At 44.4% G+C, this 27,825-nt stretch overlaps 1 long non-coding RNA gene across 2 annotated transcripts in view; it reads right to left on the bottom strand.

Moving 5' to 3' along the window:
• Window positions 1-303: 303 nt before the first annotated feature.
• LOC132907968 (uncharacterized) overlaps window positions 304-27,825 on the bottom strand; it is a 51,509-nt gene continuing 23,987 nt past the window's right edge. For both annotated transcript variants that reach the window (XR_009658284.1, XR_009658283.1), the window contains exons 2-3: window positions 5,621-6,690; window positions 304-1,290 (exon numbers count right to left, since the gene is read on the bottom strand). This is a non-coding gene — a long non-coding RNA (uncharacterized LOC132907968). The remainder of the gene's footprint in view (window positions 1,291-5,620; window positions 6,691-27,825) is intronic.

The raw sequence follows: 27,825 nt of genomic DNA, 5'->3' as shown, positions 1-27,825 counted from the left end.
TGTATCGTGGTGTACTCTCATACGGACTCGATCTCCCCGTGGTTCTTGAACCGTGTGTTAGATGCGCGCAAGTGTGTCCATACCGGGTGATCAGCCGGAAAGCCTCGCTTCGCAGCCGGGTCAACGCTTCCGAATTCACCAAACCGCCATCGGTATTATCAAAATCTTCGACAGGACTTTACAACAGGCTTGTTTCGCCTAATTTTCTACGCCACGCTCGCTACTATCGACCGATACGTTTCACCGATGAAAATCTACCGGACTCTGGCCAGGCTATCTTAAGGATGAAATACGTACATCTGTATATGTTATATGCGAATAAGGACAAGAAACGTAGCGAATGCGTCGTATAACGAGGAGATGTATTGTAACGTTGTTCGAACAAGATATCGTTTATTTTTCTCCGATAAACAAATGTATTTATGCCAGTGTAATCAAATCGTTGACTCATTAGCGCGCTATATCGTTTGCCTTTGCCACCGATTACCTCGATAACAAGATTTTTACAAACGATAGGTTATTTCTAGAAATCGAATCGTGTCGTCCGATGAAACGACGATGAGACGAGCACAAAGACGATCGTTTAGTCGATGAACAGCATGCCTCATCCATAATCCTGAAAATCAAGGCGATCGTGCAGAATGTCGACAGCGACGACTGCTTCCGATCTTTTCATTAGTCGAGCACATTAGTCGTCGCATCGCGCTTTCGTTATCGTGCCGGCGGCCGATATTTACGTGCAATTTTTTGTATCACGGTTAGTTCGATTCGCGAGGGAAAAAATAAGGAGAACACGGGCACGGGGATGAGAGAAAAAGGAAGGGAGACGGGAGACGGGAGACGGGGAACAAAACGAAAACGGGAGAAAGAAAGGAAGCAAGGAAAAATGTGAACGAGGCTGGGAAGAATGGCATTAATGCAGCGATCTGTGCAGTCTGGTAGAGCGGCGTTTCTGACTGTTGGTGCCGCAATACGCTCGCTTTGGTGCGGCCAGTAGAAGCGTGCTAGTCGCTTTTGGATTTAACCAAGACCTTCCTTGTTCTAGCGAAGCGGAGCCCGGCAGAGCCCGGCAGAGCCCAGTAGAGCGCAGTAAAATTCGCCGAGCATTCGGCTCGAGTAAACCACTCGAGTATGACATGAATTTTTTTGCCTCTCCTCCTTCTCTCTTCGTCCTCCTCGTCCTTCTCCACCTCCGCTACTATGCATACACTTCCACCGAAAATATCGCACGGGGCACCGCTTTTTTCCTCTCGTCGATGCTTCTCGCTCTTTTCTCCGCCCAGCTAAACGCTGAAAATTAATTCACTCTGTTAATTTCTATTCTTCGCGTATAATCTCTCGTAGAAATTGACAGGTTTCGTTTCCGTTACGTTGACACCGAAGCTACGTCATCTTGTGTCGCTTGCCGATATTCGTTAGTCTCGGGTTTTCCATCTACCTACTTCGGACTCTGCTATTTTGATGGATCTACGATAAGAGATTAACGGCGAATCAACGACCAGAAGCGCTGCTACTTAACTATCGTTGTATCCGTAAATGTAAGTTGTACGTTGCGAAACTTTCGAAGAAAAATCGATACAATCAAAGAATATCGCGATGAACAAAGTGGAACGACGACGCAGTTGCGTTGTAGACGGGGGAATCGAAACATCTTGACCGAAACGTCGTTTGAAAACTGTACGGATGATAATAGTGGACGGATGGTGGGAAGGCAGACGATCTGAATTTGCAGGAGACGGTCGATGATGCCGGATGTGGACTGCGGTCTGTGTCATGCATCAGCAATTCACATCTCTTTCGCAGTTTCGTTGTTTGTGTCAAGGCAATCCTGGAATCCCACGTCCACTAAATCCATTGGCATTACGAAGAGCGCTTCGACATTCGTCCTATTCCGCAAATGCCTTTTTACTATTTTGCACGTGAACGATCGTTTTTCATCGTTTCCCGTAACACTTTGTACCCTTCGTCGCCTCTTCCGCTGTGCTGCGAGTTTTATCGTCCAGCGTTTTTCTTCTTCGTCTGTAACGAGCCGATCGAACGTTCTCGGAAGCGAACCAATCGAAATTCACGCACAACCGTATTCGCTTTGCCGTTGGTGTTTGGCGTAGAATTTAGCGACACGTAGCCTTGAGATATACGTAATGTCCAGATATAATATGATTATCCGAAGAGAACAAGACGAATAGCGTGGAACGATTTTATCTTTCGCGCGGTTCTTTCGCGCGTACAAGCTTTTCACGCTACAGAGTGTAACAGAGAATTTAATATAGAATAATTTGCTTCATCGTACGAAGCGAGATATTTGTAACAATCAATTCGTGTAACAATAATTAACGTAACATTCGCCATTTCATAGCGTACGATAATACCGGAGCGCGATTAACAGTCGAATTAAAGTATTTCGTAAGCACGTGAAAATGAAAAATACGATTTACATAAACGTAAATTACGTGGATGTCGGTGACGGACGATGAAAGACGACCGGCGTGTAAGGAAATAACGACTCTCCTGTTCCGCGAATCAATTTCGCGTCGATAAGAAAGAATGTTTTCTGTGCGTATTAATTGATTCTTAGCATTTTAATAATTCTGTTTTACTGTCTGGACGAGAAAGAAGAAAAGAGAAAGATAGAAAGAAAGAAAGAAAGAAAAGAAACGGTTCCGTGAAACACGAACGTCTCTATCGAATTATTCTCGGCAGATCGGAGATCGTTGATGCGAGCTTGTACGTTTGTAAGTGTAACGAAATCTGGCCGGTTAAACGAGTCGAGCAGTGAAATCGAAGTCGAGGAGGAGGTCGAGAAGGTTAATGGTGTACGCATACGTTAAATGTGTAATGGTTAGCACGTAAGCCCGTAGGGCTGCCAGTGCGGAGTCCACACCGGGGGTGAAATTACACGCGAGGCGTCGAGCCAGGCACGCGAGGAAACGTTCGCGTGCGTTCGTTCTTCGCACATGTACGAATTAAAAAATCCAGCCAGTGCTTTAATCTCTTCCAACACCCCTGGTCCTCTTAGCCAGCTACCTCGATGATTCGGCGGATTTCCATCGACCAAGTGCCGCGTACGATTATTACACGTGGTCGTCGGTCGAGTATATTCCGAGATTTACTTCGCGGAAACATGTTACGTGGACGATCCGAATGCGTGCGAAGGACAGGTAAGACTCGTTACGAGCTACGGCAAGAAGGTTACCTAAGAGGTATTTCTGTTCCACGTATAAAGTAGATGGAACAAAATCTCAATTATCTCGCGCACAAAACGTTGCGTTTTCCAACATCCTCGGTTCTAACGTTTCCAACGATTTTAAGAGCGCTTCAACGAGTCCGTGTAATTTTCTAATTTCCTAGTTAAACGTTTCGTTATTTATATCGCCTATTTATAATTCTTTCGTTCAACGTATCTGCTTGATTCGCGGCAACTCTTACGATTAAACGCTTATATCCGACAAATTTCCACGCGTACCGTAAGCACAGTAAAAAAAGTAGCCTGAAACGAATATATGGCGTTTCTCTGATACGGATAATAGTTTACGGAAGAATCACAAACGATACCGTTGAAACAACCGTTTGTCGAACGTACGCTCGTCGCGCGTTTCATTCGCTAAATGTCATCTATTGTATACGGCCGAGTTTCGCGCGTGTACTACGAAAAGCGCTAACGTTATCCGAGACCGGTCGCCTTTACGTTTCGCGAAATACGCGCGTCGACGAAATCGGATCGCGTCGATGTGATAGAGACGGACGCACTTTCTATCCGACGTTTTAACGCAATACTCGCGCGTAGGCTGCCGTAAGTGTTCGTAACGAGCATTTTACTCGGCTCGATATTGCGATTGCGAGGAAAGGTAATGGCAGAGAGGACAAACCTGCACGTGATGCGTCGCACACTCATGAAATAACTCGCTACTTTTGTCACCCCTAACCTCGGCCCGCTTTCGCCCCTCCGTGCCGCGTTCGAAGAAACGCGAAGGGTGAACGAGCTCACGTGCACGCGTGTACGTGTGCCGGTAGCTACGTATGCGTGCGTGAGTTTCACCGGGAGTTGAAGAGGCGCCGCGGAGAAGAGGGCAAGGGGTGGAATCGGCGGGGGCGGAGGAGAACCGGTAGGAGGACTAGAGAGGAGGCAGGCTGCTTGGCATGAGAAGCGTTCATCAGCCCCGAGGTTTTAAATACGAAGCGAGGAAGGGAACTAAGGAAGAAACCACCCCGTCTCTCTACCCTACCAGTGACGGATTGATTAAAAATCTAAGGGGCGAAAATAACATCGGGCGCCTCTCCGTTGCGCCACGCTCTGTTTCCTTCTTACCGATCTTGCGACGCGAACATCGTGTCCCTGTGCCAAGCGTTTCTCTTTTCCTCTTTTCCTCTTTTCCCCTTACGCCTCCTCTTTTCCTCTTGTTCTCTTTTTCTTTTTTCCTAGCACGTTTCGATTCGCGTCGCGGGCACATCAATCGAACCGGCTCCCGTTCGTCTTTCATCGTCGAAACGTCCCACGATCATCGGGTCGTCGTACAAGGGGAAGAAAAGCAGTTACGGTGTTACTGATGATTTCGCACGATAGAACGAAGAAGTAAATATATAATATCAGTCGTAATAACGATCTTAAAATACACGCTATATCGAGATGTCGTTATATAAAAACAAGTTATCGAGCTCGGTAATCGGACTTTTTAATTCCGAATATCGAATTTTGCTAAAATCGGACACTGTATTTCCGGATCGAAAGCGAGGTCGTAGTCCGTTTTCCTTAACGACCGATACCGTGTCCGATATAGATTTTATCGGTTTGCCCAAAGACGAACGCGTTCGATCGTTCGCGCGATTCCTATGGTTCGTATGGACGACGATCGTACACCACTCGGCTACGAATTAGAACGCATTAGCGACGCTCGTTATGACGGCGATACGACCGATTCGTGGTGCATGTCGATCGAGTTGGATTTGCGTACGATACGTGGGAGTGGCGGCTAACGCGGCTAAGCGGGACGAGCAGGTTTGCCTGTAAAGCCGAAAAGTAAAAATCGGCTGTGGCACGTTGGTGGGTAGCTCATTGGCTTACGTAGCGGCTACGTGCAGTTTTAAATAGTCCGCGAAGGGTGGGTGGACCGACTACGGTAAGACGAGTACACCCCACGCTTTCTAGGAATAGGGGTTGATGTGGGTAAGTTGGATGAGGTGGGCGAAGACTAGCAAAGGAACGGGTCTGGCGCACGAGGGAAATAGGGAGAAAAAGGGCGAAAGAGATAGAGGCCGAGAAGAGTAGACGACGAGGGCTGTCGGAGATAAGACGCAAACGAACCCCCTTTCGCGTGTCTCGATCGATAGCTCCACGCGGAAAATTCGAAAGTAAGATGCAATTAAACAGCGAGCGAGGGTAAGCAAGAAAAGGGGTGAGTTTTCCAGCCCCGTAGGCCCTGTGCTCCCCACCCCTTCGGCCCAACCAACCACCCACCCACCCACCCATCCACCCTCCTTCCTACCTTCCTCCGGTTCTACCTCTCTCTGGCAGCCCTCCGACTCCGTTGCCATCCCCGCGGTACACCCTTAACACACCCTCCCCCGCCCCCGCCCGCGCCCGCCAATCCACCACCTATCCTGCGAGGCTCTCCATCCTTCTTACCTTTCTTCTTCCACGATGTACACCGTCCCTCTCTGTTGGATGGTCCTTGCTCCGCTGTCTTTCTTTCACGCTCTTCTTGAGCGTACACGCTTCGGCCGGCGTCGTCGGCCCGAAGGGAAGCAACCCTTTTTCTCAACCCCCTCTAGTATTTATATTGAGCGTCTTAAAGCATCTCCCTGTCCTCCCCCTTTCTCTTTCGCAAGTTTACTCTTTCTCTCTTTCCTGTTGCCCGAACAACCCCTTCCCCCTCGACTCTCCTCCGCCTCTTCTTCTTCTTCCTCCTCCTCCTCCTCATCCTCCTCCTCCTCATCCTCCTCATCCTCCTCATCCTCCTCTTCTTCCTCTTCTTCCTCTTCTTCCTCACCTCCCCCGTCCCTCACCGCGTGACGTCACTTTAAATACTCTTTTCGAGGGTGGTGGGTTGGTGGCTGGTGGGTATAAGGGAATTGGTAGTCGTTGCCTCTCCGGAGTAGAGGGAAAATCGTTCTATCTCGTTTCTCTTTCCCGTGTTTTCCTCTGTCCGCTCTTTCTCTCTACAGATGTCTTACCGCGATTCTTTCTCGTTTTGCGTACACCACTGCCTCTCTCTCCATCTTTGCCGCGCGCGCTATCTCTACACCATTGTCCTGCCTCTTTCTCGTCCTCCTCCGTTACCTTGCCTTTTTCTTCCGCTTCTGCCGTTTTCTGGACCTACCGTTGGCCATCTCTTTCCTAGTCCGCTCGACGTCCTACGACAACCGGCTCTTCTTCTCCTCCGCTCTCCTTCCAACGTTATCTCGCTACGCAACGGGAATTAGTAAATATTCTCGAGGTCGGTGGCAGTGCAACGCAGACGGTACGTGGTGCATCCCTTTTACCAACAGAATCCCGTCTTTCCTTGCTCGTCGGAGTGCATGTCGTTAGAAGCACACGGCTTCATTTAGGTGCTTGGTCCTACCGCGAGTTCCTCTCACGCTGAATTGCGGCGAATTATGGACAGCAGAGCGTTCAACTTGATGTGACCAGTTCCGGACGTGGTTTGCACGCTGGTGTCTTATCGATTCGTCCTTTCGTTGTACGCTGTGACTCTGCTGAAATTGAAACCAAGTTGCTTTTCTTTATTTTGTAATAATGGTATTTTACTTTACGGAAATCAACGAACATTTAGAATAACAAACAATTTCCCATAGACATTAAGCGTACATTGAGATTTGAACGCAACAGAAATTATTGATATATTTATCGTTGCTTCGTTTCGAAATCGAACTTACTCATATGAAATACAATTTTCATTTCAATTTTAACAAAGTCTTTGTGCTGTCGGTACGACATTACTGAATTTCATTAATAAATCGTATTTATAATTTCTTTCGTAAGAGTTTTCTTTCGTAACGTAACTTGGATACACAATTCGATGTTTGATATGAAATTAACTTCAACTTTACCAACGGTAAATAGTAGGTGTAATGTAAGACACGAAATTCCAACATAGTATGCTCCAAACACCTTCGTGTTCTGGAATTTGCAACAGCAGCGTTTGTTTCTTCCAAATTGCAAAATGTTCCACCCTCTTGCTATTTCCCAAAAACCAAATTGGTACTTTCGAGGTCGGTTGACTGTAGCGTCCACAAAAGACGCCACATTTTTTTTGTCTACGACCGAAAGGCTGCAGGTTTCCCGCGCAACGTTGTTAAACGCATATCGTTGAACACAGCTTTGTCTTGGTCCCTGGCAATCTCCGATATTTTCGTTTTGTTTCGTTCCTTCAAAGTTAAACTTCCAACAATATCTTGCCTTGAAAATGATAATATTCAGGTTATCTCGATGTTTCCGCTCGGTTCTCGATAATTCTTCGTAAAAACGAAAACTAATTTTCGGACGAATGTAACTTTGTTGTTATTGCGATTTCAAGATGAATAGATTCTCGATAAACGTATGTGAAAGTCGGATGATGTAACGCTACGGCATCAACGGCTGTAAAGTCTCGCAGCGTTCGAGCCAGAAATTTATGGCCGTAATAAAATGATTACGAAAGAAATATGTATAAAGAAAATATTCTTATCGTTAGAAACTGGCTACTGTGACATAGACTGCGCGCGGTATATCTACTTCTGTTACAAGAGGAAGTCTAGGAGACTTTGCTCGGTGAACTCCGTGTCGTTAAAGACACACGGTTTCATTCAAATACGTACCAAACTCTATTCACTCTTGATTTCTCCTCTTTAAACTGCTACGTAAAAGCATGCTCCTTTCTTCGCGAGTGGAAACTTATATACACACGCGCGCGCGCGCGCGCGCGTCATCGTTTATTTAAAAGAGAGTTTTAGTATTTGATATATATCAAATTTTTTTAAGTCCATTTTTTATGCAAAACCACGTGGTGAAATGTCGTCTACCTTTCGGAAAGCAATGGCCTCTTCATTTGTCGTTTAATTGAAAACACGTATAAAAGTTTAATAGATTTGAAAATTCCACGAACGATTATCACCTGGCTGCGGATTTTTATGTAAATTCGTATCTTTGAAGACACGAAGGAAGAGAAGCAATAGAGCTTGGATGGAAAATTGTTTTGCGCGCGAAATATTAGCAACAACGCTGTACCTGTAAGTTTAATCATTATCATACCGCAGCTTAATCATTCAGTCACTGTACTAATGACACGGATATAAAAATATTTCTACGTCCATTTGATAGCGCGTCATTTTAGTCGATAGATGGCAAACTAATCGCAAAATAGGCTGTTTTAAGAAATAAGATTATAGATTGGATAATTTACATTTCGTTGTCGATATCCAGCCGACATAAGATATTTCACTGAAATCAATACGTAAGGTTTCGATACTTATGAATTTGATAAAATACGAATACCTTATGATTTATTCATCGTTGAAGAACAACGCGACAAACAAAACGTGATAAGATTTCTATGGCTGCGTTCGCTTCATAAAGTTTGATATAGAAAAGCATAGATCGGTGGTGGTTGTTCGTTTAGCGTTGCCATTCGTAAAACTTCTCACGTAAGGACGTGGATGTTCGGGGATGTTACGAAAGTTTTCGATGCCACGGATACAAAGATACGGCGGGCTTCTGGGTCGGCAATCCACAATGTTTGCTCCACTTTGGCCTCGATAACGTTCGGTATGTGCTCGCGAGATCGAAACTAAGCATCGATATGTAAGGAGCAAACTACGGCGATGAATCATCGCGGTAAGAGAACATTGATTATCCGAATATTCGTTGTTCTTTCATCGTTGTCTTACGTTTGCCGTTTTGCGATGTTTCGCCGCTGCAACGTACTCGTTTCTCTCGTTGAGCGTTTTTAACTGCGAAATACGTGATTTCGATATTGTTAAAACGAAAAGAAAAAAAAAGAAAAACGAATTGTCCGTTTTTAAAGTAACGTCCAACGTAGGCAAGTCGGAGGAAAAGCAAAAAGAAAGCGATCGAAGGAAGAAAGCGACAAGATAAATAGGTGATTGGAAATTTTCAAAGTTAATTATCGTTGAGAAGGAACGTCAACCGACTCTATCAGCGTAATACTCACGGAGTCGCTCGTGGAAACGCTTTCTAGAGATTGGCGATCGTCCAACTTCGTGGAAGAACGCGAAAATATCAACTCAATTGAGACAATACGATGGATCGTTCGGCGAAGAATCGACAGGTTCTCCTTGATCCGTGAAAGTGAACCGTGTGCCCGAACACAAAAGGCAGGCTGTAAAGGTTTGAGTACACGTATGATTGATGCAGGAAGTAAAGGAACGGGGGAATTTTACGACCTGCCATCGGGATTTTCGATTGACCGTGCGGCACGAACGAGGCCAGAGCGAATTCTTCGTTACACGTGCTACAAGCGAGGAATTCCTCTTCCATAGCGGACCATCGGGCATCTTTCCATACGTATGCTCCGGTAAAATGACTAGGAATGCTCTCCTCTTTCCGGGAGGCACGAGGTATGCGCGAACGTGGTAGCTGCGTTACCTGGTACTCGTGATTTATTCATTCCACATACATAATCGTTCACCCATAAACCAAACGGCAGATACCTCTTGCTCGGTTGCCTACATCCCAGCGAATAACTATCTTCGGTAAATCTCTATTTTCCCGGCCGTTTAAGTTTACTATATAGGAAACGGTTTTCTGACTTTTAATACGGCTCGTTTTTTACGAACGAGATATTGCTTTTCTTCGCGCGGCGTAACATCCCTTTCGTCGATATACACTTCACCGATACTCAGCCCCTTGCTAACACGTATAGAGATATTTCGTACGAAATTAACATCACGATAAAACATCGGCTATTACGTTACTACGTGGTTTCGCGTATATCGTTGATCGTACGCAAAGAAGAAAGTAATCACGCGGGAAAGAGGAAAAATATTGCCTGACTAGGATGCAAAACACGCCGCCACATCGTCGGGCTTACCGAAAACAAAGAGAGAAAGAAAGAAAGAAAGGAAGAAAGAAAGAAAGAAAGAAAGAAAGAAAGACGTGGAACGTGGCCATGGATGAATTATTTCATCCATCGGACGAGACTCGATCCAGGGACTCGAGCATTAGGCAGTTCGGGAGCGTTCGGGTCCGTGGCCGGACGAGACACGCTGCCCGACGAATCGGCACAAGAAACGAAACGAAACGAAATGGATCGCCGTAGACCGCTCCCACATCAATCATCTTTCGCAGTTTCGTGGTAGAAAGGATCGGTTGCGGAGCAAATCGTTCCATCGGGGGTCAGCCCCAGTTGCGCAACGAGTCAACTTCGGGCCGTGCTGTGAGACGGGATCCGTGGTACCGAGACGAGGAATACACCTCGAACGTATAACTGGTCTTGTTGACTTAACGGATCAATTTGATGCAAATCACTCGTTTGCGATATACACGCCGGGTTACAGTGCCCTCGGATTTCTCTATTCGACGTAATGCCACGTAGGGTGAGCGGCTCTCTCGGCACTGTCTTCGTCGCTTACCTATCGTTCGTCGTTGTCCACGTTCTACAGCCCTGCCGGTTGTCGTATCCGCGACGGGGCATTTGGAAATTAGCGAACGGTCCAATTATCGGACCGACTAGCTACGTTAGTGGGGGAGGGGGAGAGGCGATTGCGCGACTCGGCCGATCCACTCGAGCTACGCGACAGCACCGCGGGTCATGGGGTGACTGTGGGAATCCTCACGACGCGTCACGATCGTTTAACGGACCTGTGTGCTCCATCGATGCCCTATCTTTTCGTCGAATCGGCAGAACGAACCGACTTGCTTCGAGCTCGCAGCGACGTATTTTTCCAGTTTCCATCGTCTCTTACTTTAAACTCGATGTCACTACGCTTAAAACGTAAGTTTCTTTTAACGTGAAACGCCTATGTATAAGTAATATATCGAATATCTTGATAGTATGTATCGTTACGTTTCAGATAATAACCGAACCGATATACTCTTACCAATTTATCGGTTCTCTGCTTTCTCTCTCTCTCTCTCTCTCTCTCTCTCTCTCTCTCTCACTCTCTTTGTAAAGGTACTCTTTACGATCAACATCATCCATACACATTTTCAACCGTGCTTTTAACGATCATTTTCTAGTTGCTAAATAGATAACGTCGATCGCGATTTAATTTAATCGTTCGAGTAATGGTACAGACCATTTTACGAGAAAATTAGATACGTCGTAAATATATCGCGGTGACTCATATTTAAATATCGAAATATTATAAATATCGGAATGTTAAAAATGTAAATCTAGCATCGGCAGCGGATCGTTTCAACGTTCGAATAAGTCGATATGTCGGCGAAACGAAAAGAAATTGCGATCATTTATTCAAATATTAACTAAGAGAAAGTTCTATTCGTAAAGCGATAATAACGGTTTGAGAGATATTATCGAGAACGATCCATGATAGACAGCGGGAAAAATAGCGCTTTCAACTTTCGACGAATTCGTCGAATTCGATGAGAAAAGTAACGAAAATGCACGTATGATTTCTGTATAAACGATGTAAGTTAAATGGAGTATAGTTTGTTCGACGTTGCTTCAAAGAGGAGAACAGAGTCTATCCGATAATGATATAACTACGCGGTGTGTCGAACAGTCGTCTGTAAGATTTATACATTGTCATCTTCCCCGAACCTGAGATTATAGTTACACGAGCAATGCAACGTTAATAACGATCGATGTATCCGTGTGGGACGAATAAGGAAACAACCCGTGTTGCTGAACGATTTGAACGAAATGAAAATATGAAATTCCGCGACATCGATGATGGTTTCCTCGATTTTCTACTAACTTTTAGCGAACGAATAATTTTCGAGTAAAAAGTTGTAAAGACCGCGTTCGAAGAAACGTTTAATTCCGGGTCTAGGGTCGTGCATTCGGTAAATCTGCTGAAATATACATGGTCCTAATACTATGAAACCGGGTTCGTCCGTGTGCATCGCAAAGAAGAATCGAGCATATTACCGCAAATGCGTTACGCGATGTAACGTTATTCTGCTAGATGTCTCGTTTAAAGTGTTGTAAATCATTCGTTGTTAAAGATACAGGTAAAGCTTTCTGCGTGTATCGGAGCTCGCTTGATTTGTAAAATATCGTGTTTGATGTTCAAAGTAACGGAAGAGGGTCGCTTCTTTTTTAACTCGATCATATCGTACGCGTAAGAATAACATTTTCCGTTGAAAAATATCCCATATTCGACGATAAGGTCCTCGATACTACGCCTCGTTAAATCGTGGAAGAGAAATCGCCGACGACACGGCATGAAACACGTTGAGCAGGTCGCATTGATCTTTGATCCCTTTCATGTTTATTAATTAATCGTTTCCCCAACAGGTTACTTAACCGCAGCGCGCAATGCGCCTAAACTGCTCTCCAATCGCAATCCTTTCCCTTAGCGCTTATAAATCTTAAAAATCACGACCGTAAGTTGCGTGTAATCCCTGTGGTCGAAGATCCCATGGTCGTACTACCGAGTTACCGTTTCGTACTAGCGGAAAAGTCGATGTCGCGGAAAAGAACGCGTCGAAGGGCCAACGGCGACGCGACGAACAAGCAAGAGAGGCAACGAGTATAAAGACGGTCGAAAAGTCGGTCGCGTGTGATGATGCGAATTCAAAGATGGTCTACAACCGAGGAGTACGGAGTCGATCTTGAGTGGCCGTGGCGCGGAACAGCGTTCGATGGAGCGGAACTACTAGTCACCTGCTCGCTTCCGGCACGTCGCTGTGGTCGTCCTCCCTCTCTTCTGCCTCGTCCGCTATCGCGCGCGAACCCTCGGACAGTTCTCCGAACGTCTCCGCTATTTCCGTCTCCGCTAGCCTCGCCTCCTCCCTTTACCATCTACCGTCTTCTTAATTTCGTCTAGAGATAATACGCGACCGATCCATCCAAACGACACGCTTCTCGTTACGTACGTGTTCTCGGCTCTTTAGTAAGTACGCTACGGTTAAGTAACTGAATCGAGAGTCGAAGCATGAAAAACCGGGTCAGCCGTTGTCTTGAGACGAATTGGCAGCCTAATGCTAATCGTGAGTGGTTTGCGAGAAGTTCGGAACGTACATTTGCCAGACGTGTTTCGCGTAATAAAATCGAGACGATGTCGATGATACGTCGTTATTACGGCACCGTTCGTTCTCGAACAGCGTAAAATTATTACAGACCTCGCACCTCGCTTCGAGATTAGCGAAACCTAGTAAAAGAGAGAGAGAGAGAGAGAGAGAGAGAGAGAGAGAGAGCTGTCGGATACAAAAAAAAAAAAGAAAAAAAAAGAAAAGAAAAGAAGGAAACTGCCGTCTTGATTTACGATAAAATTTTGCACCTACTCCATACTGCGCGTCCTTTAAGCGTGGGCCACCACTTTTCCGTCGCAACGATATTTAGAAAGTGTGTTTGCTCGCCGCGTTATTAAAATTACAAGAGAAACGGTCAATCACAAATTTGACGTATAAATTCCTTTGTAGTCCTTTGCGGTCATATATAAGTTGTTACGTGACTACGAAGCTTTGCGGGTATGTAGGTACCTGGATATTTATATACGTACATATATACGATGTATCTATATAGAAGTCTCGGCCACACCGCTTGAAGCGTTCCACGCCTGGGAACGTCGAGCATGACTAAGCGTTCCGGTTGCTTCGGATCTGGACTGGACAAGCAGATCGAACCATCGACCGATGGTCTCTCGTTTAATCGGGGCACATTCAAACTCGGAACATGGAACTTGTAGTAGGCGACGAATACCAGGATTTCGGACGGTCGGTTTATTGTATTCGTTGCTCGCTCTCTCAAGATACTCTCTCTGGGATACTCGTTAAGTTACTTGATTAAACTTTTACGCAGCTTATCTAGGGTATCTTAGAGTGTAGGATACTCTGAGAAACGACGTTTACGAAAGTGCGAAAAAGGCGCAAGTTTTAAACGAAACCTATGTAGATAAATATGAAATCCGACCTTCTGTCTCTATTATTACGGAAGAATCTTTTATCGTTTCTAAATACGTATTGGTCGAGTGGTACGATTGATTCGATCGATTTTACGAAATGTAAGCAAATATAACGAAATAACCGATTGTTTATTTTTATTTCTATTATGGAAATTTTAAGTATGAGTGATAAGTGACGCGTAAGAGACATAACGAAATATACTACACCGATTCGTTAATGGTATTAAAAACGTACGAAAATATGCATATCGGTTGTCGTATTTTAATTTCGGAAATTTCAAATTTATACTTTCAGCGGGAGACGTCCGAATATAAATACGATCGGAGAACATGCCCGAATAAACGGAACTTACTGTCGCTGAATGTCCTTTCCCTGCGTCGTTCGTCCCTGCTTGTGTCAAATTATCATGGTAGGTACGGTAAGAATCCGCGCTGTTTCGGTCGGTCTTCAATTAGCGCGTTTAAATGGAGGATTTAAAAGGATTTAAGCCGAGAAACGTTCTCGTTTAAAGTTCCGGTCTCGCCGACGCTAATCTTCGACCAAGGCTTAACCGCTAACCTTTCGCCATCCACTTACGGTTATGCGTATAAGCAGACGGAAATATCGGTCGCCGAGGACACCAGCAGGTTATTTCATTAGGAAAGAACGGCGGCAACGGCCCGAATCGAGCGACGTCGGACGATGATGGCCAAAGTTCTCGATCGCGTCACCGGAAATCGTGGTCGATGATGGACGCTCGGCGATCGATTCGCGCGAAACGATCGCACGTGTGCTCTTCCCGTCGAAACTGGCTAATAAGATCGAACTTTCGAACCTACTGTTCTTGCTATTACCGCGGAATGCTTCGAACTCTTAAGATCGAATTTATTATTCGAGGAAACGTTTCTCCGATCTAGCGAACACGCGCTTTCTCGCCGGGCTCTTCCACGGGTGTATGGTGCGAGACTGGTCGCTTACTCTTTTGCGCGACACGAATTCGCCCGATTTTACGTATGTACACGTTATAAAATCGTACGACTATCGTATTCGTGCACGATTTATTTTATACGGGTGTAGAGAGAAGATGCTTGAGAAGAAGCTTGAGATTCCTTCGAAGCGATAAACGTTACGATACCATCGTACCAATTAAAACGAGAACGATGTAAACTTCGTTGTCGATTAATGTGTTGCAAGTGCGATTCGTCTACAGGTGAAAGTTTAACGATATCGCGTAAAACGGGAGTTAGATAAAATCGATAAAATCGATACCGTAACGAAAATCGGACGCTCGACAAGGCCGATTCGAGATGGTGGTAGTTTTGACGAGCGCAACAAGACGCGTGCGTAGAAACGGAGAAACGGAGAAACGGAGAAAACGGCAGAGGCGAGCGAGGATATCGGGACCTCGGTTCGTATTGCTGTGCGAAGCCCCGGGTAGAGAGGCTAAGGGGCCCATTACGCGGCCATAAAACCGTAGGCTAGGCCTCATGCACTGTTATACGCATCCCGTGGAACCTTCGCAAAAAAATACCACATTGTTCTACCCACGACACTCGCGTATACCTGGAACACGAGGCGGCCAGGCTATTCGGCAGGGGATATTAAGTAAAAAAAGGCTATTACAGGCAGCCATCCGCGAGAGAGCCGCCTCGAGCGTGCTTGATAACTTGGAGGATTCTGGAAATCGTGAATCGCGTAGGTACGCTTTGTATCCGTTCGCGTGCTCCGGAAGAATTATTTCGGATGTAAAAAGTACCAAGCGTTCGCGACGAACGGAGAAGTCCGTGAAAGAGCGAATTGCCGCGGATATTGCTTCTGAAGTATTTACTGTTTTGTAAACGTAGAAATATTAAACGAAACGAGGAGAAACAAGGAACGTTTGGTGAATTTTTTGGAAAGTTATTACACAGACGTAGTCCCGTGTTTTATCGTGCCTATTGTAAGCGTCGTTGCCTCGTCTGCGATTTCGCCGGTGGTGCAACGACGATGACGAGCGGCCGAGCGAATAGTCCTCCGCATCGGGTTCTGCACCTGTCATCGCGAGCTATCAAACGGTCCAAGGGGGAGAAATCGAAATGCGAACACTATGTGCGCGGTAAGCGTGAAGCACGAGCTGGCTACGATGCCGCGTTTCGTTGACGATGTGCTGCACGACCTTCGATGCCAAATACGACGCACGCCTGCATAAAGTTGTTTCCGCGTCGTGTTCGCGAAATCATCGAGACGCAAAATTTAGCCAACCCGAGGTTGGTCCGTCCTTATACACCTTATCACCCGTATACGCTCGACTATACGCGTATAAATATAGCAGTGGAATTTGTTTACTTGAAGATCAAGTGAATCGTCGTGCGTCGTCGATACGATAAACGCAACGATAACGTAGAACGTTCGTTACGCACGACTATATTAAGGCTAACAATTAATCAAGATAAATAGTTTAAAATGGATGAAACTGAGATAAGGTCCAAGCTTCGATCGTTGCTCGTAAAATTGTCAAGGTAAAAACGTTGCGAGGAAACGGCCGTTGAGAAGATGTTGCGTCTCGATGCGGCTTCAGGTATCGTACGACGCCGTAACTTTACCATAAATGTGCAACTACAAGAAGCACTCGAATCAAAGACACATGCTCGATAACTGGTTGGTATAATCGAGGCTGATTGTAATATCAAAGTTATATATAGAACGGCGAAGAAAGGAAAAGTAGATATAATGGTCGCGTGACAAGAAGGAAATCTTATATCGGTTACATAAATTATCAGGGATATATGATATTTGCAGGAATATACGGTATAACAGGAATTGTACGCCTCGAGGTATAATCCTATATAATCGTATATAATCGCTCGCAGACAAAAATAAGGTAAGATATTGTAATAAGGTATAATAATACTCGAATGGTTAGAGTACCACTTAATTTTTAATAGAGAGTTCGGTCGACGTTTGCACGCGAATGTAAAAACGCGATATCGGGAACGAGCGTAACGAATCTTCGCAACGAGCCACGAGTACGTCAAGTGTCGTCGCCGAGTTCTTCTCTGTTATAATAATCCAGTGTGAACAATGCGTAGAGCTGACAATCACGACGGTGGCTTGAAAAATATTTTTATTCTCCGCGACACGAGGTTGGCTGAGTTGCTTGAAAAATTATGCGCCGCTCTTGAAAAACAAAAGGAAATACCGTAACATCCAAAACCTACGACGTTATGCCACGTTAACTCGGGCTATCTCGAATAAAATGATTCCGTCCGCGACGAGAAAAGAATGGAGGGAAAGGGGTTGGGAGATGAGCTGGGACGGCATGGAGGTTAGGATAAGGGATGCGGCGGGAAGCGGGCCGTCATCGGTAGGGTGCAGGCGCGAGAAAATCGCGGTGCCAGGTATCGCGTTACTAATTCAGCAACCCCTGAAATACACCCATTCATCGGCGCACACCAGGTACGCGGATGTATACAGGAGAAACCGAGGCCTCCTACTCGGATCTCTATTCTATCTCATCGTCGTCAGCCATGGGGTTCTGGAAACAGAACGACCCAGTGTGCAACCGAGATTCGCGAAAAAGAAAAAAAGGAAAAAAAAAAGAAAAAGAGAGGAAAGAAAAGGAAAGAGGGTTCGCCGTAACGTCGATCGGCGAGACGAAGTCGGACGTAACTGCGAACCAACGAAAAGAGTGCGACGCGAGATGTTGAGAGAAAGAAAAGCGGGAAAGGACCAAGAGGGAAAGGAACGAGGGAAAGCCTGGAGTGTGGAATGAGAAGGAAAAACGGGTCTGTGTCTCTCTATGTATATGTACACGTATATATGTGTGTGTATATGTATATGTATATATATATATGTATATATATATATATATGTACACACACGTATAAAGCGAGAGAACGAATCGCGTAACTGTGTAGATAGAGACGAAAGGATGAATAGAAGAGCGGAGCGAGAAGCACGCGAGCCAAGGAGAAAGACAGAGCCGGCCGCAAACTAGAAAGAAGAGAGTGGAACGAGGAACGGGAATCGTCAGAGATAACAATGCGAGCAACAGAGAACCGAACCGGAAGCAGAGTCAATGACTGGAGCTACGCGAGTCAATCCTTTCGAGGTGACAAGAAAACATACGCGTAGATTAGACGCTTCTGAATCGCCGTCAAGCCGTACGAGTTTGATCCGATCAGTCGTGAGAATGGAACGGAGATTATTTGAAGTTTGAAAATTACAAATAAAAGATAAAACACGTATGATTTCAACTGCAGCCGCAGTTGCTGCTCGTACGATACTCGGAGGAAAATCTTGCAGTTGTAAAATTCTAGCTTCGCAACACGCTTGATCTATGAAACTTTTCGATCTGTTAATTCGCAAAACGAATTGTGTAATCAGAAACATAGGTAACTACTATTAAAAATGCCTCTATCATCGATATAATCAAATATAATTAAAAGGTCGAATCGTATTACGCGATTCAGCGACGAAACAAAAGTTCTTTTTTCTTTATTTTTGCCGCGTAAGATGGAAAAACGAGCAACGATAACGTAAAAAATTAAGCAAGAGATAGTAAGGTGGTAACCAAAGGTTTGATAAAAATGGAGAAAGTTTCGGTAAAAGTAAAAAATTGAGTTGATTTCGAAAGGAATTTGGCGCGTAGCTCGACGTATCGGTAAAACCTTCCGTCATGAATGAAATCGTGGACAGGAGGTCGTATCGAGACGCGAATCAATTTTCTTCTTCAGCGAGAAAATCCACGATCGAGCGTGCGACCGTTCTTATCGAGGGAAAAAATGCCGCGCGAATTATGCAGCGAGCGGATGCGAGCGCAAAAAGGATATACCGTGCTGTGAAAACGAGAAGACCATCGAGCGATCTATGCGATTTTAACGATATCGCGACTCCTTAATAATCGATGACTTTGTGCGTAAACGGGGTAAACGGGGGTCGATGAAATATTTTATTCTTGCTTGAAACGAATGAAAATGAAAATAAGTCCACGGCATCGTTATTTGCACCGTTCGGAGTACCCTTCGGTAACGTGGAAGCTCGTATTTCATCGATAATACCATCGGCAAGCGATCTTTGGACGATCCTTTTCGCGTACAACAACGAAACGCTTTTACACGTGCGTTCCGATGACTATAGTTTTATCGCGCGTCAGTTTTTCAGCGAGTACGCGTTTTTTTCCGGATCGATGGCCGTCGATCGAACAGAAGCTAGCGCGGCTGTATCCCGAGTACTTTGCTTCCCACACTTGACTCGCACGACCCCACATTAACTTCATTCGTAAGTCGTTCGAAGCCGAGATGCGAGACTGATGCATGTCCGACAAATACAGAAGAAGAGGAGGACGTTGGAGCTAACCATGCCGGAGTGTATTACGAGAATCGATCGGCTTTCTTCTTGTTCTTGTTCTTCTCCTTCGTCCCCATCCTGTTCTTCGACCGAGCGCGGTGGTAGTTACTTCTTCTAACCGACGCGACGTCTCCCGAATGAATGCTGCTTCTCCTCGTCGGAACTTTTTGTCCCGTTTGTTTTCTCTTAGTCGTCGATGCTTTGTGCAAATTTTTCCTTCGATCGCGCAGTATACCATCGGATTCTCCGAGAGGAATCGCGAAGAACCGCGGTTAATTAATTCCATGGGTCATATTCGTTGCTCGAATACCCGTTTCGATTTCACGCCCGTGTCTTCGCTTCACCGTTTCGTACAGGATTCGCTTATGGTCGCGATAGAAGTAAGCAACTCTTATCGAGATTTTCGATTTCCTACTTACCAACCTGTTCGTATTTATTAAAAACTTTTGTAAGAGCAAAGCGGCCACCGCTTTTTTCCCCGGCTTCGATCGTTCAGTCCCTGCGAAGATCCGCTAACGCGAACGTTCTTCTCGCTTTGGTAGAACTTTGGAAACGTCGGTTCTTTCCACGACTTGCGAACGGCACGAGACTCGAATTTTCTGAGCCTTTAACCCCGTAATGCGAAAAGCTCTGGTTTCCTTATTCCTTTGATCTTCAGCCAGCAACTTACCTAACCCGTGGATCCAGTTCGAACATTTACATCAATAACCTCTGGCGACCGATAGTTTCGACTCCGAATTCAATTTATAAAAGAGATCTCGTCGAAGGATCCCGGGTATCGCGACGACCGATGGAAGAAACAGTTAAGGAAATCCGAGGAAAACCTGTTCCTTTGTACTGTTTCTATTTAAATTTCAGTGAAAAATTAGGAAACTCTGTAAAAACTTGTACTATTTTCGTAGATTAGACTCTGACGAGATAGCCAATAATTAACGTTCCTCGTTATAAGTGTAACTATTATTTAAGTTTAACGATGTTTCTTGCACGATCGACTTGGTCATTACGTTATGTTAAACGTTGTAATATTATAGATCTCGTAATGATTATAATTTTTTAAACGAGTATCGGAATCTTTGAAAACGTATCTTTTATTAATTAAATTAGATGGCAGTTTAATCGTTTTAAGCACGTCAAACTCGAGGAGAGGCGAAACGATTCTAATTCTATACTTGTCGTTTTAAATCAAAATTTACAGCGGCTCTACTCTTGTCTGCTGAGATTATTCACGATTACATCTGTGACAACGCGTATGTAATATAAAATTTCGTTTATCTAACGCCTAAATATGCAAGAGTAGAACACAGGAAATACCCTAACAAAGACACGATTTACTTGGTCCGCGTTCGATACGTAGGTAATTGGTTTTGTCGATAGAATTCGGGAGGAATCTGGTGGATATAACAAAACTACTCCGTCTTTGTGTTCGCGGTTCGTATCCGTCGAGAGTTCACATATCCACAGGTGTGAAATTACCTGCTTTCGACGCGCTCCTCCTTTTTTCTCCGACTGCGATTTCACAGTTGGGCTGTGGGTATGGGCGTTTGTGCGTGTCCTGCACGGTTGTACGTAATCATGACGGATAAAATCCACGGATTCGGCTCACCGTTGCTGCCTGTTAACTCGTGAGAATGTACCGAAGGATAAAAACTGGCAGGATACAGACGTAGACGAGAGACGCGGGGAGAACCAAGTTGTTTCTTGTCTTTCGTTCGACGAATCCGCCTACGTTTCATTGGCCACGCAGCTGGCCCGCACGTCCCTGTTTAAAGTTCTGCGCACATACCGGAACAAACCGCATCGTTTCATGTTACACGAAATATACGAGTTAATTACATGCGTTGGATGTTTCATCGTAATGAATTTCCCGGTGGTACGTTGTAATTATTCTCTCTTCTCGATAACATTCTCGGAACTGATGAAAAGTAAGTACGGCGTTCACCCTTATACGAATATCGATTTTAAACTTTCGTAGCAAGATGCAGCTAATCCGAGAGTCATCGATCGTATTTTAACTTCCAATCGATAAAGTCGATTATACGATTAGATCGTAGAGTCGAGATCCTACAAATTGTCAAGTCTCGTTCTGATTTTGAAAGCTGCGTTCAGTTTGTAGCGAAGAGAATTAGGCTGGCTGCGATGATGATCTCCTTTTGGGTAATCGCGATATTTTCTCAAAATTCTCGAACGTTCTGTTCGACTGAGTTTAAATTGCGTCGCAAGACGCAAGTCCTAAAATTTTTTGACCAGCTGGGTACCTTCTAGATTTTGTGCCGGCAATTTTTTCACGGTTGACCGATCGGTTTCTCGCTGTCAATTGTTTTGTATAAACGGTACGTGGTACTCGTAGACACAATAAATCATCGGTTAAAGATTGTTTTACGTAAAAAGCAAAGAGAGCGGCCTACTGCAAATTCGAAATACTTGGAACAAGGTGACTTAGGTTCTTCGAATCGACATTTATACAGAATACTAGAAAACATTTTTAGAGCTTATAGGTTTTACCAAACGGAGTAAAAAGTTCTTGATCAAGGCAGAATCGATACCTTCGTCGTGCCGTCGTTTCCGATTTTTCAAATTTCATACTAATCGTTCTCGGAAAATAGCGCGATTCTATTATCGATTCTCTTTTATAAGATCAACAATTTTTGCCGCTCGCAGCGAGCGCTATAAGCGCTTTCAAATTGCAGATCCTTACTTTTCTATACCGTACAAATTACAAACAATCCAAGGGACCGATAATATCGAAATTATTCGACGATTCGTTCTTTTTAGTTACTTTTAGTCATTCGTTATCTTCGAACCCGACAAACTCTCATCTTACGGAGTGCTTCCAATGGTTTCACCGTTTGTCTAACAAATTCGCTTCCTCGCCGAGTAGAGCCACGCTGTTGGCAGAGAAACGCGATTACGAAGAAGCGATCGGCTCGCTACGATGCATTTACGCTGCGTTCCGTCATTGAAAGAAACCACAAAAATGAAAAGTTCGTAGCTAGCAAGCAGAGCCGTCCGGCAGAAGATTCCCTGACATCGCAGCAAGGCGTAAGGAGAGAATGGAGGCACTGCCGAGGAAGAAGCAGGGCGAGCCGTACGGTTAAATTGTTATGACATAATTAGGGGAGATCCGAGTAGCGTCGGTGGTGGTGGTGGTATTGGAGGATGACGGAGTCGAAGACGAGGGAAGCGAAAGAAGGATCGCTGAAAGTCGAACTCGGAATCGAATGAACCTGCCGGCGCAACCATTCATTCTTCGCTCGGCCGTGCTACCATTTGACCAGTTCATTCAGGGATTTAAGACTTTTCTCAGAGCTCGGCCCCCTGGCTTTGTTTCGTTGCCCGTTTCTTTTTCATCCGTGGATCGCCACCGCTCTTGTTCTCGTCTCGTTCTCTCTTTCGCCACGTTCTCTTCAAGACGCAGTTACGCTATCCGGCGTCACGTGAGCGCAATTTTCTGCGCCGATGACGGGTCGTGCAGATCGAGCTACGAACGCTTCGAACTTATCCGCATCGCGTTTTACAATCTAGCTGCGAGTTCTCGGAACGCGGTCCGTCTCCTGTCCATTGTAAATCCATCTGGAAGCCCGGCGTTCATATTTTATTTCCAGTTGTCCTCCGCTAACCCTCCGCCGGGGTTAAACGAGGTGAACGTGTCGCCGTGCCACCGCGTAATGGAAATTGAGAGCAAGAGTTAATGACCGTTAACGCGAAGCAAAATGGAGGCTGTATCGACGTCTTTTTTTTTTCCGCCACGAAGCGTAACCTCGAGTCGAAAGCGTTGGATATCTATCCGAATCGATAGAAAGCGTAAGACTTTGCGATTATTTATGGTGTTTTCGCATAGATGTTCGATATTGCCTTCTCCAGGCTAAATGCTGACGAACTTGCGACACGTAATGATACGGGTCTGATAAAGAGCTTGCTACAAGAGAAGAGATTATAATTTACCTATACGTCAAACGTAAAATCTTGCGGATTTTTAAATTACGTTTTACAGAGTTAAAACGCGAATGTTTTCGTTCTTCGGAATGTGAAAGGTAAGTGATTTTAATTTTTTACGAAAGTGAAAACTTTCCGTGCAAGGAACTTTCTGCAGATAAAAAGCTAAAATGAATTTCATATAAAAAGAAATTATAAGCAGGCGTACGCTGCGGACAGAAAGTTTAGAAGTACCGCGACGCTCGAAGGATGGACCGCGAAAGATACGCATAGTGCTTCTGCTTTCGATAGTAAATTGTAATTTATCCATCATTCTACGTGCTATGCAATTAACTTAACAAAACGTAGGAAAATTGTTTCTTCGATATGTACGAATATTCCTTTTGTGTATGAGATTCAGTTTACCGAAGTAGTATCGAATATCATAAAGATACTAGAATCTATATTATTCAGTGGATGTTGAATTAAAGATTGTATTAATAACATAGTAATGTTAAATGTATCGACCAATTTTGATACCAAAACGGTACCTACCTTTAAGCAGTTCATTTAGTTCAGAATCCTTGAAAGTTGTAGAAATTTTAAACTGACCACTTGCCGGATTTAAACCTCATCAAATATTCGTGAAGTGAATTAGAGCATCGAGCGCGGAGACTCGATGTATTCAAATAAGGGCCAATTATTTCCATTTATTTTAAAAAAATAAATGTAATCGTATTCCAAATGACCTGATTAATCGATCGATCGAGTCTGTATATTTCATAGTATATTGCTATTCTACGATACAAGGAGCATAGTATCTCAGGTAAAGATGCGGACGCGGTTGTAAATCAATCGGATACACCGATAGGACAGGATAGGAGGATAAACGAATACGTTAAAATAACGTACAGGATTCAAAAGTGATGGAAAGAAATTCGACAAGGTGATATATCGAGCGGTAACGGCGATTCGATTCGCTCGGTACCATACAGTGTTCTTCGACGCGATATTCGACGAAAGAAGCGACTCGCGTAACGGTTACCAAATCCTTCGATGACTCGTAATATGTTCGACGATGCTGTCACTGTACTTATACGACTGGTAACGCGGACTTTTCTCTCTCTCTCTTCTCCATTATCTCCTTATCTCTATTACCTGGTACGTAAATAAATACGAATTCGATATAAAAATGAACGTGAAAACGAGTTTCTATCCGTTGACTAGCAATCGAATCTAATTGAAACGATGGTACCCGACATAATGGGACTTAAACAATCTTCTCGCTAGTCACGGTCCAAGAGGTCTTGCCGTCTACTCCTCGTGAAATTAAACACACGTTCTCACACGAGCACGACGAATTAAGATCCATACGTGATAATCGTTCGTTCGTTCGGTCTTTTGCCCCGTCACTGATTTCATCTCGAGAAGAGCCTCGCGTCGCTCGCAAAATAGCTCGCGTGATACACAATGTAGAAGCGCCTTGTTTTCTTTTCTTCTCAATTTCGGAACGTTGCTAACGAATCTTACTCCTGCGAGGATAGAGAATCGATGCACCGTACAAACTCTGGAAACGTTTCAAACGATAGTTTAGAGAGGTTTCGAGCAACGATCTACGCTCTGTTTTCCACTTACGACTAGACCAATGCGTTAACAGAAACTGAACTGAAAAACTGAGTGTAGAAATAAGCTATGATACGGGCGGCGCGGATCACGCGTCGTCTATCGTAAATACGAGAAGAAATGGGAAATTTCGGTTCGCATGTCAGAGTTTTACGAGCCGAAAGAAACGTTAAATGTTAAAAGCAACAACGTATCGCGTTACACGTTCAAGCACTACTTGAGCGATTTTATTGGAGTTGAATCGTATTCGCGGTTTAATTCGAAGGCAATCTTCCGGGAATAGCCAATTATGTATTCCGTTAATTACCGAAAGTTTCGGCTTAACAATCGATTCAGTTTTTCCTCGATTTAGCTCGTATCCAACGGCGCTTGAAAGTTCAGCGGACTTTTTCACTTCGTTCCCTATAGCGTACGCTGCCTCTACCCTTCGCAAATGGGAATCAACACCATACGAAAGTCAGTTTCGAGGGTAGAACGCCTAACCGGGAAAGTCAGCGTTTTCAGCGTCGACGGAAGAGCCCGCCAACAGCGCGGTACTTTGTTAACTTACACGCTGCCTAAGCTCTGCCATCGCTCAGCTATCTGTAGGGACCTTTGGCATGTAATCACATCGTGAACAGCATTGTACGACAAATCGAATCAGATCCAAGAAGGGAGAGGAAGAGCGAAAGAGAGAGAGAGAGAGAGAGAGAATACTTCTTGGCCGGAGAGGGTTGCTCGATGAATGGATAGAAGAGGAGGAATGAGAGTGGGATGAAAAAGACGCACCGATAGAACGGAGAGAGATGTTCGGAAGAGACAGAGTCAGCTCTGTTTATCGCATCTATACCGATAGATTAAGCTTTCCGAATGAAAAATGTAATAAAAAGGATCACGGCTACGGACTAATTATAGTACCTGGATGCATACGTATAAAATGTCCTTCATTTTTGTTTGTTTCTTTTCGAGTGAAATTTTATACGTGTAAATTCTATATCAGAGAAACGATAGAACGATGTCGTGAAAAATATGATGAGGAGATCGTGGGTGAATGGGTAAATGCGCGTGGCAAATGCAACGGTGGAACGTTCGAGTGATTATTAAGTTTTCGAGAAAGAATATTTCATATCTTTTATTTATAGAATGGCCCGAGCAATCGATTCATGCGAAAGAACTCGTACGATTCCGTTTAAAAAGGAAATTTAATTGCCCTTGCGAAAAAGGGTCGCTTCGCAAATCGACGAAGCTCGTTAATCATTCTGTTAACGTATATTCGTAGTACAGCTCGCATACATATGTGTCATACGGACTGCGAATCGCGATACCAGCGAAGCGTGGAAGATTTTCTAGCGCGAGATAAATTAAAACGTCGGAACAACTTTCGCGATATTTGTTTCTCAGAAAACGAGCATTCGAAAGTTAATCTAATTCGCGCGTACTTTGCTGATGGGGATATCTCCGTGATGCATGTGGCTATAAACCGCCACTATGACAGTTTCTGTACACAATGCGATGTTACAGGGTGTTTACTATCAGGATTGTCGCACGTATTACTGGTATTAACTATCAGTTTCTACCGAACCAGCGACATAACACGATATAGCGACGAAGAGTATCTACATAGATATGCATCTTACATCGGAAACGTCTAGTGGAAATGCATCTGCTGCAACGTGTTATTATCTTATCGTGAACAATATCCTAATCCCTTCCATCCAGAGAGAAGGCTCTCGATGGATGCGATTCTTTTCGGCCGCTGCACGAAAGTCGTTACGCGAATCAGGGAATTCGTGATTCGTGATTCGACGTTTTCTGCGTAATACTAAAACTATACCGCGGGCAGAACAATCTCCTTCGATACCGATCAAATACGATTCATTTGCGTACAGTTTATTGTCACCCGTTACGTTTATCATTTTTACTCTGACGTCTTGAGAACCAGCCGATAGATATGTATCGACAACGAATAAACTTTGATACTACGTTACGTCTAGGAACAGTCGGGATAATAAAATTTGCTTTGTAATCAAATTTATTAGATCGGATATCGATCAGAAGGACACGCGAACTCGGTCGGCTTTCAAATATCTTTTTTGAAAAACGAAGCTGCGCGGTATAGAATGTCATTCTGCCGTTTCGACTTATTTTCAGCCGTGGAATCTCTCTCGTTCCATCGTGGTTCACGGTGCGCTTCTCGGTCTAGAAGCTCCGAAAATATTCATCTAATTGTTTATCGAATAAAAATTATTAATCGAATAGCGAAATTATTTATCAAATAAACCTATAAATTACAACTAAGAAAATATTCACGATAGCTCGTTATAAAGAATGCAGCGCGTTTCTATTAAAGGTAACGATAAGATCAATAATAAGCGAGCCTAACGCAAACCCATTAATAAAAATTTGCGACCCGGCAAATAAGTAGAATCACCGTCTATCGCTCAGATGGCGATGAATACGTTTTTATTCGTTTTTATCGCAACACGATTGCTATACAACGTATGCATGTACGTAGAATCGTTACGAAGAGTCCGGATACATGATAAGAGTTTATTTTATGGTTTATGTTTTAACGGAAACCTAAAATACCTTCGAATATCACAAGCGTTCTTTCCGAAGCATATTCAAATTGTTATAAATGTCGCTTGGATCTTAGCGTTCTACGCACTTACGCGCTATCCGCTCGAACGTATATTATTTGTTTATCGCGCGATTTACAAAAATTCACCCCCTGCTACGAGTTCACCAAAATATCCAAATACCTAGGCGCGATGGTGTACGTACACGCGCTGATATCCATGCAGAGACTGTGGAATCGGAATACGCGCATACATCGAAACACCTCCGTGGGGGTCTTTATCGCTGTAATTCGTTTAAAAGGAACTACACGGGCGGGCCGTGAATGCCCTCTTAAGTCATGCTACGCGAGCGAATGTGGTTACCTGTGCGCGTCTGTACGATACTCACACGCCGCCGAGTAT

The sequence above is a fragment of the Bombus pascuorum genome, chromosome 6 (assembly GCF_905332965.1).
Source record: "Bombus pascuorum chromosome 6, iyBomPasc1.1, whole genome shotgun sequence".
NCBI classification, from domain to species: Eukaryota; Metazoa; Arthropoda; class Insecta; order Hymenoptera; family Apidae; genus Bombus; species Bombus pascuorum.
This window is presented reverse-complemented; position numbering and strand designations above follow the sequence as displayed.